Here is a 17,461-nt window from a genome sequence, read left to right as displayed (position 1 = left end):
TGAGGTATCTTTATGGCTGTCTGTACATCGCACAGCAGGCCCGGCTGCCCCTGCTTCTCCCCTCCATGGGAGCTGGGGGGCTGTGACACGGCACAAATGAATGCAGGCAGAGGGATACGTCAAAGGAAACACAAAGCATTTAATGACAAATCATAGAAAACAATGAGTAACAGAAACAACAATATTCCTAAAATTGCCATCCCACAACAACTGAGTGTCCAGACAGTGTCCCATCCCACTGCAATGATGACTTTGGAGGATGGCTCTGTTCTGCAGGGGAGGGATGGGGCTGCTGCTGGTGCCCCTGGAATGCTGCCGCTGCTGCCTGGTGCTGCAGGGCCGGCGAGGAGCTCAGGGTTACAGGTAGCCGTACATGTCAGCTATGGCCATTTCTATCTCCCGCTGCACCAGGAACTGCACGGGGCCGATCTTCATCTGCTGGGCCGCCCGCTGCCGCTCCTCCTGGGCCAGCCTCTTCATGCGCTCCCGCTCGAGCCGCTGCTCGGCTGTGATGGGCAGCGATTCCTCCAGCACTCTGGGTAGCGCACGGCCACCTGCCCGGGGCCCCACGCAGGGCACAAAGTCCATGGGGCGCTGTGGCCGAGGCTGCTGCTGGTGCAGCTGTGGCAGTGGGTCCCTGCACAGCACGGAGCTCCTCCATGGTGTCTTCTTGGCAGCGTTCTCCTTCCGCGCCGTGCTGCCTGGAGGTGCCGGCACTGCCTTGGCTGAGCCTCTGCCTTGGGGCTGGAGGGCAGCAGGGCTGGCGCTGGGTGTGGGTTGGGGCTGCACAGAGAGTGGCTGGCGCACCGGCCCCACCGCAGTCACTCTCTGCCCCAGCGGGTGCACGGCCTGGATGGATTCACACAGGTGCACGTGCAGCTCGCTGGCAGTGCCCTTTTGCCCGCTGCTGCTGGCTCCTGTGTTGGCCCCAGGCTGCTTCACTTGATGTGGGCGTTTGCAGCCTTTTCTTTCTTTTCCTTCCTTGCTTGGCAGCAGCTTCCTTTTCTTGGCTGGAGCGCTGCTGGTGGGCTGCTCCTGCTGGGAACTCTCCCCTTTCTGGGCCATGTCAGCAGGCGCAGGGCGCTTGGCCCGCTTGGTGCTGCCCCTCTTTTTCTTATCTGCCACCCGGCAGATAGTAGAGCCCAGTGATGGTGGAAAGGGAGCATGAAGAACCTGGGGCTGCTTTGGCTGCACCTCCTCAATAAGCTGTGCGGGTTGGGCTGAGGGAGGTGTGGTGACAGCCAGCGTGGTTGGCAGCGGACTGAGCCGGGCACTCGCTGGTGGCACGGCAGGGCACAGCCGTGTCATCTCATACTGCAGCTCAGACAGGAACCCAGGGGATGGTGGAAGCCCCCAGAAGGGGTCGCTGTGGGTCCCGCTGGCAGCCTGTGCCTCCGTGCTGAGCTCTGTGCTTTCCCAGGGGTTGTCAGGGAGCTCAGCGATGAAGCATCCTGGGGCAGGGCTTCTCGGCTTCTTGTGAGGCACCTCAGCAGCTCTTGACACATCTGAAAATGCAAGATGATCACCGTTTTGGGGACTTCCCACACCCACTCTGTGCAAACACACACCTGTGGGCTGTGCAGCCCCCAAACTCACCACTGATCCAAGAGAGCAAACCCTGAATGCCCGTGATGTCCTCCGGCACATCCGAGCTGGTCGCCACTGCTGGGAAAAGCAAGAAAATGCCCAAGGTTCAATGCCAGCTCTCCAGTACCATGTTCATCCCGTACCAAGGGATCTCTGGTGGACGTTGTGTTCCCATTACAGATCAGGACGGCAAAGTTAAGTGTCAAGCCCGGGGATTAAGACCCCAGGAACAGACAATGAGAACAGTTCCAGGAAAGAATGGACAGAAAGCCAAAGTAGAAAGACAGTGCACCAAAGCCAGACGTCCACTGTGTGTCTGTACCTCTCTTGGGTGCTGGACCACACTCTGTGCTCCTCCCCTGGCTTTCGGCAAGGCTGCGCTTTGATAGAATGCTGCTTGCATCAGCTTCTGACACGAAGGAGACAAGAAAGACATGAAGAGCATCTCAATGGAGGAAGATTTGAGCACAGCCAACAACAAGCTTCTGGTCTTCAACAGCAGTTTCTTCAGTTTGCCTTTCTGCTGCCACAGCATTGTGCCCTTTCTGCAGTCAGCAGAGATCTGCAGAGTCCTTTCTTCTCTCTTCCATCACACACACTGCCCTTCATGCAGCCCTATTTAGAGGCAGGTACCCACACCACAGCTCACAAGAGCTTCTTACCCATGGAGGCTTTCCGTTTCCCCTCTTGTTCCGCACCGTTCCATGGATTTGCGGTCTCCGTCCCTACAACAACAGATCAGGTGTTGATTTCACAGATACCAGCGAGAAGCTGAAATACTGTCCAGTAAGCCCATGCTCCCCCAGAGAACAGAAGGATGCTACTTTGACAGCCCAAACACAATCTGTTTGATCACTTCTCGCTGCGCCTTCCTGCAAATCTTAAGGTTTCTTGACATTCCCTGCAGCACTGCCCCCGCCCAGAAGTAACAGTCAAATATCTCCACACTTCATGACAGAGGGCTGAGGACACTCACTTTTGCCTGGCAGTAAGGACAGGCCATCCCCATCGAGTCCCTCTGTGAGCTGAAAGGCGACGCTGGATCCTTGGCAGCCTGCTGGCTGCTTCTGAAGAGAGAAAGGAAGAAACATGGGAGGGAACGTGCAGCCACGGTTTGCAGAGAGGTTCCAGATGGTGCCAGAGATGGGATATCAGAGTGCTGAGACACTATTTATCACTAAGGGAAAACAGCCTGAGCCACATTCCTGCCATTAGCCCAGGCTGTCAGCAGTGAGCACAGAACCCGACCACTTATTGAGGGCACAAAGGACCAGTAGGGCTCCTCCCGCTCCGTCCCTTCCCTTAAAAATGAGACAAAGGAAGAAGAACCAAGCAAAGAAACCCAGCCATACCTTTCCACTCACAGAGCAGAAATAGGAATAGCAGTCATCTCCTGGCTGAGACATGGCTGGTGAAGTCTCAGAGGAAGCTGAAGCTCCCAGGGCTCTCTCCACAGGAACGTGCCCCGCTCTTGGAAAGAGCTGGCTTCGCTCTTCCTAAGACTGCCTCGAACCCCGAAATCTCCTTTTGGACAGGAACCTTGCAGAAAGTTGCAACAAGTGAAAAACTGTCAGGAAGAAGCATTTTCCCAGCTTTCTTATGCACCCAGCCATCTGCGGGGCAGCGCAGCACAATTTGCTCTTGGTGAAGGTCGCGTTTGTCATGTCTGACATGAAGCTGGGAACCCGGCAGCAGTTTTCCAGGGCAGGAATGACATTTCATCATCCTCACCGTAAGATGGGATGGAATTTCCACAAGAACCCATTTCCCTGCAAACAGCCATGCTGAGGGGCACCGCTGGAGCTGGGAACTCCTCCCCAGCACAGCTTTTCTGCTGAGACACCTCCTGGCAACCACCCAGCACCAAACCCAGCTCACCTGCTGGGCCTGCTCAGCCCAAGCTGTGCCCAGATCACGCACACGCCGCAGCGCTGCTTCAGATGGGCTCTCACAGGGTGATCAGCTCCAAGGAGGGCCCAGAGCTCAGTCTGCGTGCAGACACTCACCAGAGCACCAGCTCTGCTCACCACCTGTGGTACAAATGCTCCCACCCGGCAACGGTTGTGACCTCAGCGAGTGTCTGCATCACTGCTGTGCTTTCATCATAGGCGAAGGGAATGGACTCCTTCTAGATCCAAATGGTAGGAAACCAATGCCAGGGTCATCCAGTGGGGTGTTTTTAAGTAAAATAACAGAGAAGTGAAGCTGAGTCTAGTGCAGCCCAATAAAAACCAGTAAAGGCCAATATGGCCTCATAGTGGTCAATGGAGTTCCAGAGGAACCTGTAGGAAACAAAACCCAAGGCCAGTGCAGCCATCTCTGGTTGGGGTTTTAAGCCCCAGGGCTGATATCGGCCTCTCAGACTGTGGCTTTAAGTCCCAGGGCAGTGCTGGCCTCCCCGGCTGTGTCTGCATCTTCAGGCTCTCAGGCTGGTGCCGGCCTCTCTCAACTGTGGCCATGGCTTCAAGGCCCTGGACTGTTTCAAGCTTTTCAAGCTGTGCCTTTAGTCTCCAGGGCCTTTTTCAGCCCGTCTGTCTGTGGCTTTGGCTTTAAGCACCATGGCTGTTGTCCAATGGGCAATACTCCCACATTTGCCAATGACCATCACTTTACAGGAGGTAGTGAATGTTGACAGTTCCCCTTTCATTTTTCCTTGGCACGTAGGTTACAGAGTTCTCCTATGCTATGTGCAGGTGCAATACCTCTGAGCAACCATTTTGATGGTTTCAGCAAAGCTCAGGGCAACAGGCTTTGGTCATCCTCAGATTTACATGATGAGAGAGACAGAAAGACAAAAGTTCAAGGTAATAATCATTTCTCTTCTTCTAGTCAGCGTGCCATAACTAGACCTGCCATACTAAGACTTTTGTCCTGATAGGGATGTTTCCTTAATCTCACACTCTTAGCACAACTATTTCTGCTGAGATTAATAGAATCATAGAATCACAAGGTTGGAAAGAATCTACACCGTCATCTAGTCCGTCCAACCACCCTTTATCATACCTACAGAAAACCACTAAACCATATCTTCTTTCTCCCTATCCAGATGTCTCTCGAACACTGCCAGGATGGCAACTCCACCACCTCCCTGGGCAGCCATTCCAGTGCCTGACCGCTCTCTGAGAGAAAAAGTTCCTTCTTATGTCCAGTCTAAACCTCATCTGATACAACTTGTGGCCATTTCCTCTTGTCCTGTTTGTTGCCTGGCCCGTCCTATCATAACCTCCCTTCAGGAAGTTGTAGAGTGCAATGAGGTCTCCCCTTGAGCCTCCTCTTCTCCAGACTGAACAATTCCAGCTCCCTCTGCCTCTCCTTATAAGACTTGTGCTCCAGACCCCTCACCAGTTTTGTTGCCCTTCTCTGAACACGCTCCAGGGCATCAATGTCTTTCTTGTAGTGAGGAGCCCAAAACTGAACACAGTACTCAAGATGTGGCCTGACCAGTGCTGAGGACAGAGGGATGATCACCTCTCTGCTCCTGCTGGCCACAATATTTCTTATACAGGCCAGGATGCTGTTGGCCTTCTTGGCCACCTGGGCACACTGTCAGCTCATGTTCAGTTGAGCATCGACCAACACCCCCAGGTCCCTTTCCTCTTCACAGCCATCCAGCTACTCTGCTCCAAGCCTATAGCGCTGCATGGGGTTATTGTGGCCAAAGTGCCAGACCCAGCACTTGGCCTTGTTGAACCTCATCCCATTCACCTCAGCCCAGTGATCCAGCTTATCTAGACCCCTCTGAAGGGCCTCCCTACCCTCCGGCAGATTGAGACCACCTCCAACTGGGTGTCATCTGCAAACTTACTGAGGGTACACTCAATCTCCTCACCTAGGTCATCAATAAAAATATTAAACAATATGGGCCCCCGTACCGACCACCGGAGACACCACTGTTGCAGAACGGCGGGAGAAAAGCAAACGACCACACCTGTCGTTGACATATGATCAGCTATTCTCGTTTATTCCTTGGCTGCATGTACCTTTATAATACGGATAATTAGCTCATACATATTGCAAAAGTGGAGCTCATCATTGGTTCCCAATTACATACCATCCCTGAGTATCTTAACAGCTTGTTGTTATCAACTGAAAGCTACTCCCTTGCTGAGTTCCCAGAACCATGGCTAGTTCCTCACCATCCCTGGGCATCTTGTTGTTCTCGCTGTCCTTGCAGGTGTTATGGCTGCTTGATAAACTGCACCGTGTTTACGACCCTTCTCAGCTAACTAGCTGTAAAAAACACTCTCTACATTTCCCCTGTTTTCTTTCTGGCTGAAAAAGGGTTTGATTTAACGACTGATTAATCATATTTAACAAGCAGTTCAGTTCATTTGTTCAATCAGTTCTCATGTAGTTTTATCCTGCTCCGTAGCTGCTCTTTGAACTCCTCATCTCGATCCATGGCTGCTGCTCCGTAGAATTCTTCTTGTATTACAACAATTTCAAGATACTGCCTATAGAGTAACAACACTACTTAAATTAATAACATAAGTATTATAACTCAATCAAAGCCTCGATTGACAATACTCTAAAAGTGAAAAAAGAGACAAGTCAAATACAACATAACAACATTACTGTTAAACCCACTAAAAAGAACAAATATGTTTGTAATGCAACCTAAGTTTCTGCAACCTGAAAATAAATCCGTGAGGGTCCCATTGTGTTAATCTGTAACTGATTTGGAAAATTCTTCAATTTTCATATACTCTGATACATTGATTTTTAATGACCACTAAAATTTGTGCAATAAATGCTTTTAGGATGCTCATAACCATGCTCTACCAATTGAGTTATCTGGGCTAATAATTGATTAATGATCGCACAATTTAATGGAATAGCATGTCAAATAGAACCAATTTTAGAGGACAAATGTACTAGAGTATCACTAGGGGCATTAATACTTACTGACCCTTAAGAAACAGCAAGCCATGTTGGTGGTGGATGCGACAGGTAGTGCCAGCAGACCGTCCCCTGCTTCAAGGTGCACATTTCCTCTCTCACCCATCACAGATTCTCTCCTGCATTCAGGGTCTGAAGGATTTCTTCCAGTTGTACACCATATCCGCATGGCCAGTGTGTGATACAGAGCCCAAGTGGAACACCTGCTTGGAAAACAGAAGAAACTATCAAATTTAGTTCTATTAGCGTGCACTTTTGTCTAAAATGATGCATGGTTATATTTTAAAAATCCCAATTAGTTGGATGTAAGAGAGGTATCTATTCTATGATACAGGGTCTTCTCTTTGACTGGGATTCCTTTCCAGGTTTTGTCTTTGCAAATTAAGAAAAGCTAATTAATAGGCTAATAACATCATAACCAAACAGTACTAAAACATTGAAAGAGCTATTCTGGTAGATTCTAGCATTGATTACATCACAGAATCACAGAATCACAGAATTACCCGGGTTGGAAGGGACCTCAAGGATCATGTAGTTCCAACCCCCTGCCTAGCAGGGCCACCAAACATACACCTTTACTAGATCAGGTTGCCCAGGGCCCTGTCCAACCTGGTCTTGAACACCTCCAAGGACAGGGCATCCACAACCTCACTGGGCAGCCTGTTCCAGGACCTAACCACCCTTCTAGTAAAGAACTTCCCCCTAACATCCAACCTAAATCTTCCCTCCTTCAACTTAAAACCATTTCCCCTAGTCCTGCTATTATCAGCCCTTTTGAAGAGTTTACTCCCCTCCTGGGAGTAAGTTCCCTTCAGGTACTGAAAGGCTGCAATGAGGTCACCCCGCAACCTTCTCTTCTCCAAGCTGAACAAACCCAACTCCCTCAGCCTGCCCTCATAGGGGAGGTGCTCCAGCCCCCTGATCATCTTTGTGGCCCTCCTCTGGACCCTTTCCAAAATCTCCATATCTTTTTTGTACTGAGGGCTCCACACCTGGACACAGTACTCCAGATGGGGCCTCACAAGAGCAGAGTAGAGAGGGACGATCACCTCCCTATCCCTGCTGACCACCCCTCTCCTGATGGAGCCCAGGATCCCATTTGCTTTCCGGGCTGCCAGAGCGCACTGCTGGCTCATGTTAAGATTCTCATCTATCAGGACCCCTAGGTCTTTTTCAGCCGAGCTGCTCTCAAGGACAACTCCTCCCAGCCTGTACAGGTGCCTGGGGTTCTTCCGGCCCAAGTGCAAAACCTTGCCGTGTTGAACCTCATTAGGTTCACCCGAGCCCAGCTTTCCAGCCTGTCAAGGTCCCTCTGAATGGCATCTGTTCCCTCCACCGTATCGACTGCACCACTCAGCTTGGTGTCATCAGCAAACTTGCTGAGGGTGCACTCCATTCCCTCATCGATGTCATTAATAAAGATGTTAAAGAGCACCGGTCCCAAGACAGACCCTTGAGGGACGCCGCTCGTTACCGGCCTCCACCTGGACATAGAGCCATTGACCACCACCCTCTGTCTGCGGCCTTTCAACCAATTGCTTATCCATCTAGTTGTCCACCCATCAAATCCACCTCCCTCCAATTTGGAGATGAGGATGTGATGGGGGACCATGTCAAAGGCCTTGCTCAGGTCCAGGTAAATGACATCGGTCGCCTTCCCTTCATCCACCAACGCCGTCACTCCATCATAGAAGGCCACAAGATTAGTTAAGCATGACCTTCCCCTGGTGAAGCCATGCTGGCTGTCTCGGATCACATGCTTGTTCTTTATGCGATCAAGCATGTTGTCCAGGAGGATCTGTTCCATCATCTTCCCAGGCACAGAGGTGTGACTCACCGGCCTGTAGTTCCCCGAGTCCTCCCTGCTCCCCTTCTTGTAAATGGGAGTGACGTGACCCTTCCTCCAATCATCCGGGACCTCACCTGACAGCCATGACTTCTCAAATATGATGGAGAGCGGCTCAGCAACCACCTCAGCCAGCTCCTTCAGGACCCTGGGATGCACGCCATCTGGCCCCATAGACTTATACTCATTCAGTCTAAGGAGGCACTCTCGGACTTGCTCTACCCTTACAGTGGGGGCTATATTCTTCTCCCTTGATGTACACTCTGAAATGGAATTCAGGGATATCAGAAAACTGGAAATGAATTGATTTTTTTAATAGCGGAAGTAAATAAGCATAGGGACATGTGCTGAATTATTTCATCACAACCATCTCTTCTGGCCTTAGAATTTACACATCTGCATAGGGCTCGTTCCATCATTAATTCTAGTGATATGTAAGTTACTTTGTAAGCTCCTGAGTTTAGATAGCTTGTCATTATTTGTAGGGCCGAATGGTACAAAGAAATTGCATAGTACTCCAATAAAGGCTTATTCTTCTAAAGCTTTTCTGTCTTTTGTTCTGGAGATGAAAGATTATCATTTTTCAACAGTGGGGATCAGTAAAAACCTGAAGGAAATCTGTCTAATGTAATGTTTTCATTAGAGCTGAAACTTGAGAGACATTAAAACTGTTTTTCAGCAGCCTTTTGGTTTTGCCACTCACAACAAAAATATGCATTATTCAGTATAACTTTTATCTGTACTGATCTGCAAGTTAGGGAATTAAGTCATAGTTTTAATTCTTAACTTCTTGCCTTATAGCGTTTGGCAGGCTGCTAAACCATCAGAACATGCCCAGGAATATCTGGATTTTAACCTCCACTGACTCGTATCATAGACCACCTTATGCTGTGATTCCATCAGGAACTCTTAAAAAAAAATGGCCTCTGAAAAATAAGTACAGAAAAGTACAGAAAAAATTCTGAGGTTTTAGAAGAGAATCTTCTTCTAAATCTCTGCACTTTCTTTTTGTTTTTTCCCTATTTCAGTGAGTGCCACGTTTTGTCCTCAAGGATATCACTTTGCAGTGATATAGATGAAAGATGATAAAATGAGTGTTAGGATATTGTTACATGAAGTCAACTAGAGAAGGTAGGAATGAGATTTATTCAGAGACGTTTACAGCTCTGTATCAGGGAGAAATCTAATCTGCAAAACACGTCAACAGTTTTCAGTTGTTTCTTCGATGACTGCTTTGCACTTCTGTTTTGCCAGCTACAAGACAGGAAGAACATGAATTTCCTGTGTGGAGAACTGGAGGTTTACTTTGTGCACAGAGCATCCTTATTTTTTCTAAAAGTATTACACTGGATTCAGGTCATAGTTAAATTTTAGGAATGAATTGCTGTTGGAGTCTTACTTGCCATAAAAGACAGGCTGCAGGTATAGCTCAACATGCTGTTGCCAACTTGTTCAGCCCTGAATTCATCAATTCATCAGATTCCTAAGGTTATAAGAGAAATGACTGGAGATCTGCTTCCAAATGGGATTCATTAGCATTTGTCAGCTCCTCTAACCACACGGTGCCTGATGAGCTGTTTTGCAGCACTACATAGGAGATATCTGTAGAGTGACAGTATCACCTGTTCTTACTGTTTGATGAGTACATAAAAGAGAATATAGCACAGTAGATTCTCAAGGTACTAGAACTGTGGATGCCACATGGGTTGTTGGCTGTAGTTGGCCCTGCTTTAAGCATTGACTGGTTGCTTCCTTCCAACCTCAACTATTCAGTGGTTATATGCTTCTTTCCTTTTTTCTTACCTTATTCCCATCATATCTAAATGTGAACTAAAAGTTGGCTCACGGTTTGCACAGGTGTTGGATGCTTTCTTTATGTGCCTTTCTGCCCGTTCCATTCTCTTATAACAAGTGATTGCTGTTCAGAAATTTCACTCTGAAAGATCCTCCCCTTGCTGTAACTCTCATTTTTCCCTGTCTTTTGTTACCTGATCAAAGGATTGAAAGCTGTTGATTTGTTGCCATTTACACCACAGGCTGCCTTTATTCAAGACTGACAAGTTAGTTACTTTTATTTTAAAAGTTACTTTTATTTTAACTCAGTTTTTCAGAAAACGGATTGTTTTGCTGAGAGATCTACATTTAGTACTTCTTAAAAAACACTCATACGTGTACACTAATCACCAATTAAATTCTTCACAGATCTGCTTGAGATGTACCATATTTCATGCACTAAAAATAAAAGCAAGCCAAAAAGAAATAAGTTAATGCGAGAAGAACTGAATATCTGGCCTATATTCCATCCACGTACAAACAGGAATGCTGAAAGATGCTGTCCAGAATTAATCAACAGTTGCCTTTTTCTGCACAGGACAGTGGGAGGAGGACCTTTGGGGACCTGGGGGATGCCTAATGACAAATTAATAAGGATTTAGACAGGATTCCGGAAAAAAATATCACTTCATCAATGCCTTGTTTTTATACACTTTTCTAAGTATCTGATGTCAGCTGCTGCTGAAAATAGGACAGGGACAGGTGTCTGAGCCTTAATGGCTGCTCTCATATTCACTGTTACTGAAAGTGCACGCCTGTTCAAAACAGAACACAGGTTGACCTGTGCAGACATCTCTGCCACTTCGGTGCTCCTCAGTGAAACCTAAGACTTCTGCCAAATGCCTTCAGGAAATTTCTCTGAGCTGTGGTATCATTTCTAATTGCCACCTCTGAGGTCTAGGCTGCACACGTCTGTCTCATCAGGCATCTGTCTGCTTTCAAGAGACTGCAGCACCGTCATAAAACTCTAACGTGTCTGTCCTTTAATTATAGAACACATCAGCATCTCCTGCAGCGTGTGCACCCCCTCATTGCCCATCAGGCCAGGAGTACTGATCTGCCAGCAGCCTGGCTTGTTTGCAGTAACAGCAGGCTGGTGTGATTATCGGAAAGCGGAACATTTGTAGGGGTCTGATTGTTGTGTGATCCAGGGGATTTCTGAATGATGTGCGCCTCCTCAAAGCCTCCTGCCGCTAACAAGCTCTTTGCCACTTGATGGCACTCTTAAATATTTAGTGAGTTGCAAACGCCATAAAATATGCCTTTTTTTTTTTTTCAGAACAGGGTTAGAGGATGTAGAGCCTCGTGCATTAAATAATAAAACACTATAAAGTCTGCAGCTTAAGCTGACCAAAACAAGAAAGGCAGGAGCAAGAGTAGAGTCGGTTGTTCAGTGGCTGCCAGCTGTGTGCCAGCTGGTTCAGCACTAGTCTGACTTCCCAGCTCTGGAGTGCTCTGCAGAGATGAGTGTCCTGTTGAGTTTTGGGGTATGCAATGTCCTTCACCACCTGGTTTCTGAGGAGCTATGTGTTGTGTGAGACTGGTAACTTGTCTGTCTGAGGGTCGTGAATATATTCCTGTAAACAGCAGGAGTGTTGCTCTTGACATTACTGATAGATATTACATAGCCCCCATCAGTCATCCTTTTCTTCTCTCTTCTGAGGTGTATATCCTCAGGAGTCTATGAGAAGTATGGAGAAGAAAGAGCCTAGACCACATTAGCTGGTCTGGAATACAAATCTCCCAGTTGCTGCTCTTCATTGTGTGGACTCTTTCTCCCTTTTATTTGAGTATCTTCAGTGTGTATGTTAGTATTCACAACAATAGGTTGCACTGTTTACATTGCAAAACCAAATCTGCTAAACCTATAATGCAAAGCTCTTTCTCATCAGTATGAGAAAAGTCTGGCACTACTTATAGCTCTGTGAATTCAGCTCAGTTATGTACTTCTTTTGTTTCCACTGCTCACCTGCTCTCCTTCATGTGAACCAGAGGAGTGCTGAGCTGCAAGTCAAATACTCCTGCTGCTTTCAGGAAGGCACGGTATCTTTTCATCCTGTTTTCTGTTGTTCTTGTCTGCCTCTGAGACTCTCCAGTAGCATGCAGCAACAAATGTTGCCTTACTTGAACTTGTTTGCACTGGTGTTTCCAAATCTATTTTTTGTTGTACCAGTTGACTGCAGTGTCTTTAGTATTTCTTTGCTGGACTGTGTTTTAGAGTAAGATGCAAACATGCGTGTCAGCTTGTTTCCATACCGGCTGTTTGAATCTATCAGTCTGGGTTTCTGGAGTCTGAGTCTTGATTCTGACATGTGTGGAGCCCATAGCAGTAATTACGGCTGTGGCATGGCCTCAGGTCATGTGTAAATTACAGCCTTCCTTGTTGCCTGTCAATTTTGTCTTTTCTAAAATTTCCAAAAGACTTTAAAATCCTATTTTTTGTCTCTCTCCAATCGGAACTGCAAGTTCTGTGCTTCCCAAACAGAGCCACAACTAATAACATTAACTTGATCAGGAGTACCAGGAGTTAGTCCAGCAGTTGGTGGAAGGTGTCAGGCAGAATACTAAATGTGACATTCCAACATCTGAATCAGCACAAACCAAAGTGGTCTGCAATTTGCCAGTGCTGGACTGAGGGGATTGCCCCAAGCTTGCAGAGCTTGCTGCTGACCAGAGGGCATCTGCTTATCCCTGGAGCTGGGAAATGCTCACTGAGCTCAGCCCAGCACAGGTGGTTTTAACAGCGGGATTCAATTTCCACTGACAGATGGCAGAAAACAAATACTGGTGGAGTTATCAGCTCAGACAGCATCTTGGAGGGGATGCTGTTGAGTTCAGTGGTGGCCCTGGAGCTAGGCTTTATTTTTGTTGGTCCTCAAGATGGAAATACAAAGTCACAACAGAAGGAATGTGTGACTGATGAAAAGACAGGTGGAGTTGCAAATGCTGGGAACAGGGCTGTCAGTGATTAATTCTGTGGTCAACGGGAGTTACTCAAACCAAATGCATTTTAATGCATCCAAATATAACATTATACCTCTCTAAACAAGGAGGAGTGCTGTGTCTTGGAAGGCAGCAACTCTGAAAAAATAAAAAGTAGGCTTTTGTGGACAAGCAATAAATCTGAGTTTCCAGTGTGAAACTTTGACAAGGAGGGTGGACATGATCTTGGAGCGCAAACAGTGAAGCCTGAGTGGCAGCAGAGAGATTACTTAAGCATTACTGAGACGGATACTGGAATACCACATTTGGTTCTGGAGCCAGTGCTTTTCAAAGAATGCATAAAAACCAGCAGATAGCTCAGAAAGAGCCCCAAGCTGTTTCAAGAGGTAGAGAAGTTGCTATAAAGGTGGAGAGAGAACAATATATCCAGTTGAAATCCAGGCTGAATGTGAATTTTGTCTGACCTGAGCACAAGTCCTGCCCACTTGAACGACTCCGCATCATTGGAAAATTCCTTAATATTCTACAGTTCCCCACATAACTGAGAAGCAGATTTCTCTTTGCAGCTCTGAAGGCAGCACTTTTGGCTGGTATGGCAAAACCCAGCTCTTTGCTGATCTCTGTGCCAATCTGGTGAAAATAAATCAACTTTTTTTAACTTGAGACTGAGAAAGTTATCAAATACGCACTGAATGCTGACTTACATTCAGTTTTAAGTAACTTAATGAATAGAAATGCCAGGTATGAAAGAACTCCTCCATCCAACCAAGATAAGGAGAGTGAGAATTAATAGTGGCAAGACAGACAAGTCCAATAAGGAGTTAGGTGTGACTTCTTAATCACTTCACATTATTATGCATTCAAACTATAAAATGATTTGGCTTCTCTGTATCTCAAGATTTTCAAGTGAAGAATGCATGTGCAGACAAAAACAAGTCATAGGGTTCAAAACAGGATATACCTGTAACACCAGTGAGCTATGAAATAGAAAAGGCCAGGCTTTCTGACCCCGAGCTACAAATCAAGGAATTCTCAAAACATTTTCTTTTCTGAGAAGGGACTGTTTGGGTTGTTTGGTGTAAGTTGAATTTCCCCTGCCCACAGTGAGTTTCATGGCCACATCCACAGAGATAAATGTTTGTGTCAAAACAGCAATATACTTGGTGGCTGTTATAAGGAGTAGAAGCAGAGTGAGCTTCACTGATTCCAGTTGAAATCTCTCAGGGGTCCTGGGCTGAGGCAACCTTGAGCAGAGCCCTGTGATGTCCTGGTTCTACTCCCAGTTCTACTCCCAGCTTGCTGTGATGTCTTGGGCAGTCCCTCCATTCACCTTTCTCTTTCCCTTGGCTATGAGAAGTAGTGCTGCAGATGCTTAAAGAACTCTGATGTGCTATAAAATTTCCAGTTATTATTGTTAGTCCTCGTCAGCCTTTGAAAACACATTCAACACATACTCAGATTCTCTGAGCTGCACAGAAAAATGTGCTCTTTCCTGATTTTTCTGAAGATTTGGCATACAGTAATGCTCGACTTGCCAGCCGTTTCACTTCTTACAAGCATGCCCATTCTGCAACTGCAGGGAAGTGTGGAGTTGCCAGAGCTATTTAAGTGAGTGAGGAGAGAGCCTTGCTGAAGCAGCACAAGCTCACCCAGTGTGTTTTGCAGCAGGGTAGATGAACCTGTGCTCAGTGCCACACTGCACAGGTTTTGTTCACTGATAGAAGAAAAATGTATTGAGAATTCATTAATTTGTGACTTGCTCAGTCATCTGTGCTGTGCAGGTTGTAGCATGGGGATACGCTTAGACTATGCACAGGGTTTTATAACACTGAGAGATAATAATAATTTACTTGGGGACATTCAGTGGACTGCAGATAACCTTTTTTGTCCTCTACTGTTTAAACAGTTGAAAGGCAAGTAAGCAGCTGAGCTGCTTCTTTGGGTACCAAAACTTTTGTCATTGAAACTGATCTCTGCTCATTGGGGGATATCACATAGCTGGGTGAAAAGCACAGCCAGCCACGGCCCTTGGCTTCTCCAAAATCCACCCCTAAATGAGAGAGCCCCAGCCAGCAAGCTCATCACAGTGTGGGCATATCTAGGAAAGGAATGTAGATGTGCTTCTGCAGCTGCGATGCTCAGATACAAGCAGCTGTTCGCAGCCGTTCTTCCCCGTCTTGCTTCTTTTTATAGATGGGCAGATTTTAAGCAATGGTGTTTCCTTTTAGCGTGGTGATTTCTTGGTACAAGCTGTATCTGTGAGTCAGCTGGTGGTCTTGGTTTATAAAAAGACATGTATCTTAGGATTTAAGATAGAAGGCAGTGCTGTTTGGGGTTTTAAGCCCTCCAGAGATGAAACAGTTTGCAAGATTAAGACACAAGAAACTGTAGCATTGCCTTCTTCTGTAGTAAAAAATCTCTACTTTAACTCATGACCATTGAAGATTAAATTTTGATGAATACGGGATTTACCCCAAGCATTGTTACTGGCACTACTCTCTGGCTGTTGTGTTGAGCTTCCAGGTTTGGCCAACAAGTATGTAATAAGAAGTGGAGGAGAAACATGGATGGCTCATGAGTTTTTTGGTGATCCGAAAGGGAAAGATGAAAAAAAATGATTCTGTCCAATGAACATAATGTCTTCATCTGATACTGAACACATAGTGATGATGATTTTAAGTTCAGCTATGGAATACTATAAATGAAAAAAATCTGTTAATGCAGACAGATTTATAAACAGAGGTTTGTAAACCTCAGAACAAAGGATTTATATGCATGAGCCATGGGGTGATGGCAGATAGCAGGGTGATATTTCAAGGTACTGTTCTCCCTCTAAATCAGTATTTTTCTGAAAAGGCTTTGGGTCGAATCTGCCCAACTATATATGCAAATGCAGATTAATATTTTAGATTGCATTAATGGTTGGTTTGAAACCTATTTCTGATTGCATGTGATACTTTCAGGCTCAGTTCTCCCGGTTTAGACCAGTAATAATGCCGTTTGCATCTGTCATTAGCAAAGCTTCTCTTCCAAAAAGGACTTGTTATGTGTCAGGCTCTGATATGTAACCTCTGCTCAGTTGAACACTGAGGATCCTCATCACATACAGCTCTTCCTCATTACAGCAAGAGTCTGTTCACTTTTCTCTTTTTGCTGCACTGCTTTGTGTCTTCCTGTAAAGTGGAATACAACTCCTGCTGGCATGCTTGTCAGAATAACTGTCCAGTATCTCTAGTGTCTCCAGCCCTTATATCTCTGAAAAAGAGCCACATTTCAAGTTGCACTTTATGGGTCTGCAAAAGGCAGATGCTTTAACCTCTTCCAGTGTGTGATGGCGTATCCATGCAGTGCAGAGCAGCACAGTGCAGCTGCTTCTGATCTGAAGCTGCTGCTTTTGACTCTAGCTGGGGTGCAGCAACTACTGCCAGTTCTTGAGTTTGCACCCTTTGCTTCGCTGTGTTCTTACAACATTATCTCAGTAAGCTGCCTGCATCCACAGTGGTGGCCGGGACAAGATTAATTCAAATCTTTGGTGGGCTGAATCACTCTCTGAAGCAGTGTCTCTCTGCTCTCTGCATAGAGAACACAGGAAACAGCCATCCAAAACACCTCAACTCAGTGCCAACAGGTAGAAAATGAACACGCATCATGGAGATGTTGGAAATATGCCTGGTTGTTCAGCATACCTCAGGAGAAGTAAGAGCACAATTCAGCTTGAGCTCAAAGGCTGTCCAACAGATGTGACTTTCTAGTCCATTTAATGTGAGTCACTCCTAGTAGGACATCTTTACAGCCTCCTGGGTGTCTTTGCTTCTGAGGAGAGGAAGGATTCTACTTGTCAGGACTGGACCTCAACCTAATCCCAGTTCAGTGACATTACTTGGCAAAGTCAAGTCTGTGGATTCTGAGGACAGGGAAAATCTCTGAAGGGGAAAGCAAGTTTGTTTCCTTTTCATCTAGAATTCTAGGAAGTTTCTCCCTCTTCCAAAAAAAATATGCTAATAATGCTGTTTGTGGTCAAATACATTTGAAGTGATGCTAGTTTTGGAATCTTGTCTTTCTGCAAAATAAGGAAACCCTTTTCCCTGCCTGGCTGTAGTGTACAGAAGGACCCATGAGAAGCATTGCAGCATACTTGGAAAGTCGACCATCCAAACACAATGCAGAAACAGTAGTTTTACTGATGTGTGAGTTAGTAAAGTAACTCTTTGGATGTTCTATGTGGGCATGATAAACTTGAGGTCAGCAGTGCCTGTACCTACCTGTATGTTGATTTGGGTTCAGCCTCCTGACAAGGAGAGTACTCTGAAGTTAGTGTTATCACTACGGCACACATTTACCATAGTCCTTATC

Source organism: Coturnix japonica, chromosome 17 (assembly GCF_054131305.1).
Source record: "Coturnix japonica strain WE chromosome 17, WE-NBRP24, whole genome shotgun sequence".
Lineage (NCBI taxonomy): Eukaryota > Metazoa > Chordata > Aves > Galliformes > Phasianidae > Coturnix > Coturnix japonica.
This window is presented reverse-complemented; position numbering follows the sequence as displayed.